General features: G+C 48.7%; 1 long non-coding RNA gene across 1 annotated transcript in view; it reads right to left on the minus strand.

Moving 5' to 3' along the window:
- Positions 1 to 849: 849 nt before the first annotated feature.
- Positions 850 to 3,430, minus strand: part of LOC138982613 (uncharacterized) — an 8,305-nt gene continuing 5,724 nt past the window's right edge. Inside the window, exon 2 of the long non-coding RNA XR_011460901.1 lies at positions 850 to 2,881. This is a non-coding gene — a long non-coding RNA (uncharacterized lncRNA). The remainder of the gene's footprint in view (positions 2,882 to 3,430) is intronic.

Consider the following 3,430-nt stretch of genomic DNA (forward strand, 5'->3'; position numbering starts at 1 on the left):
GGGTACGGGAGCATGCCCCTCCCCCCCCCCTCCCCCAGGAAAATTTTGATAAAAACAAAGAAAATTGAGAATTCGGTTGCAATTTGAGCCAAGAAACTTCTCCCAATACACCTTCCAAAAAGTACGTTTAAGAAGACAAATGTGGATCAAAATAACGGCAATTGACCGATCTGGTGCAACCTGAGCCAACAAATTACACAACTACCGTAAACTACCTTGTATACGCCCACCCCCCTTTGCACTAATTTTGCCCAAAAGTTGGGGGTGGGCGTTTACTATAGGTACCATACCCTTTGCAGGAGCGGTTCCTTTGCAAGAATAACGATATTTTGATCACTTGGCATGGAAGTGTTCAAATAATGCGTTATTGCACAAAACGGTCCTCTCCCTCTCTCACACACACACACACACACACACACACACACACACACACACACACATATCGCTCTACACACACACACATACACACTGACACACACACACACATACATACACACACACATACACACTAAGACACACACACACATACACACTGACACACACACACACAGAACAGGGGCGGAACTAGTTGTGGATAAGGGAGGGTGTCCAAATTGGAGCAGGGGTCCAGGGGCAAAGCCCTGGTGGGGGGTCTGGGGGGCGAAGCCCCCCCTGATGCTGAAGGAATTTTAATTTTTTAGGTCAATCGGAGGCCTCTCCTGGAAGATAACAAGGTAAAAAAAAAAACGGATGGGGGGGGGGGGGGGTTCCGGGCACCCAGGAACCCCCCCCCCCTAGGTCCGCCCCTGCAGAAAAACACATACACACACACATATATACTCAGAGGCAAAAGAAACGCAAATGCTGCAGTGAAGATGGGTTACCCATGAATTTTAATGTCGAATTAATTATTTCGGGTTAACAATAACAAGGAAACGAATTGACCGATACAAAAACCATACGGAAAAGTGTATTGGGATGAGAGCATGACGTGCCATGTTCCACTGAACACTGTTTGAAGACTGTTGAAAGTCAATAGCGTGTTGCTCCTCCCTGGGCGTTGATGACTGTGGCGCACCTCCGGTACATGGAGAGGACGAGGTGATTAATTTGCTGCTGAGGGACCTGAGCCCACACCTGGGTCACGGCAGCACGCAGTTCTGCTGCTGTGCGGGGTCTCCTGGCAAGGGCATTAATCCTTCTTTGCATGATGTCCCAAAAGTGTTCGATTGGGTTGAGATCCGGAGATCGAGCAGGATGAGGCAGAATGTTCACGCTGTTGTGACGCAACCTGTCCTGGGTAGCGCATGCAGTATGGGGACGGGCATTGTCTTGCTGGAACAGGTAGTTCCGGTACCTCTGGACAAATGGAACCACATAGGGACGCAGGACTTGATTGATGTAGCGGTCTGCATAGACACCATTCCCACGACCTTGGCCGACGTTCTGAAAGACGACAGGTCCCACTCGCTAATTGACACCAATGGCGCCCCATATCATGACGCTGGCACGTCCCCATCGATCATGCTGCAGGATGTTATTGTTAGCAAACCGCTGTCCAGTTCTTCGCCAGATCCGGACACGCCCATCGCCAGGTTCCAGGTAAAAGCGCTTCTCGTCCGAAAAAAGAATCCTCCGCCAGTCCCGATGGCGCCAGTGGGCATGCTGCTGGGCCCAGGCTAGACGATCCAGGCGATGCTGAGCTGTCAAGACAGGACGTCGAGATGGACGCCGATTTACCAGGTTCTGCCCACCAAGGCGTCGGCGTAGAGTTCTGGCACTGACGGGTTGTCCATGCACCCCAAATGTGTTACGGGCTGTGTTGGCGGCAGTTTCGAATGCATCTCGCTGGTGTTGATGGACAAGATGGCGATCTTGTCAGGCTGTTGTTACCCGGGGTCTGCCACGTCCTGGTAAGTCGCAGGTACTGTTAGTGGCATGAAAACGTTGCTGCAGGCGATAAACCGTGGTGACATTTACTCCAAATGCCCTAGCAACTTGCTGAACTGATTGTCTGGCATCAAGTCTCCCGATCGCCTGTTGGCGCTGATCTGGTGATAGTCTCGGCATCGCGCCTGTGTCGCAGAAATGAATGTTGTAACAGTTTTGTGAGTACGGTACAGCTTGCCTGAACACTCTGAACACGAAAAGCTGCTTTTCCACATTGTGCATGTGCTGAAAGTGGTCCCCATGACGGTTTGGGATCCCCGTCAACAAGACCTCACGTGTGACCCAGATAACGGCAAACACGGTTCTGACAAGATAAGACCGCTAAAACAACACGTGCAGAACATGCTAGTATCATTATTTTCTTTTTATTTCAAGTCCATAAAGGTTTAATTAACGCATCCTTTATTTGCGTTTCTTTTGCCTCCGAGTTTACACACACATAAAATATATGGGCTAACACGCTACAGCTGTGTTTATTTCATTAGGTCACAGACCTGGAAGATCCAGGTGCAAGACGAATCATTTATATCACTGAAATGCGTGTTCCCCACCACCCAAAACATGCCCCGATGGGCTTCACCTCTTCAAGTCGCATCAAAACCTTTCGTTCGGGCGTCCAGGAGTTTTCTTCTTCTGGCCACTGGCGCTCGTTCTTCCCGCAAACGCTACTTGTGTCAGTACGCGCAATGACGCCGAACACACACCTGTCTCGGTTCAGTCGTCGTTGTCGGTCCCGTCTTCCCCGCAACGTCTATCTGCTGGCCAAGACTTTGAACAGTAGGGTCGTGTGAGCCGAGTATTTATTGTTCTTTTCTATTAATGAAATGACGTCATTGTATTTTATTTATGTGCGACGTCACTTGAAGCAAGCCATTCCTAGAGAGGTTCCGTTTCTTGTTTGTACTGCCTTGTCGGTACATTGTGTGTTTCAACCTGTGGACAATCTTCGACCCTGTTTGAAAGACAAGAACAGAGATCAAACTGCAGAGGACGTGAGAGCTGTACGGGTATGATGGAGAAAGAAACACTGCTATTTGGCGCTGTCCTGATTTTTGTATCAGCCGGTGAGTTCTGAGGGGGGTTCTTACTGAGCGTAGGCAATTTGCGTCTCACAAAAATATCATGAGTTTTGGTCACTTTTACTTTTTTACCAAATCCTGCTTAATATTTTAGTAGTTACTATGTTTGCTCTGTGCAGAGTTAATTTATGGGGTAAAAAACAAAAATATATGCAGACACTGTCACTGTGTGTGTGTGTGTGTGTGTGTGTGTGTGTGTGTGTGTGTGTGTGTGTGTGTGTGTGTGTGTGTGTGTGTGTGCAATTCACCTCCCTAAAATCACTGCAAACTCATCAAAACGAGCACTTGTCAACATTTAGACACCAGAGACGAGGGGCGGGGGAGGGGGGGGGGGGGGAGATGGTGGGTTGGGATTGCGCCGGGGCACTAAGGACACTAAGTGTTTGTTTGTTTTTTTTTTTTTTTTTTTTTTTTATTATTCT

The sequence above is a fragment of the Littorina saxatilis genome, linkage group LG12, assembly GCF_037325665.1.
Source record: "Littorina saxatilis isolate snail1 linkage group LG12, US_GU_Lsax_2.0, whole genome shotgun sequence".
Lineage (NCBI taxonomy): Eukaryota > Metazoa > Mollusca > Gastropoda > Littorinimorpha > Littorinidae > Littorina > Littorina saxatilis.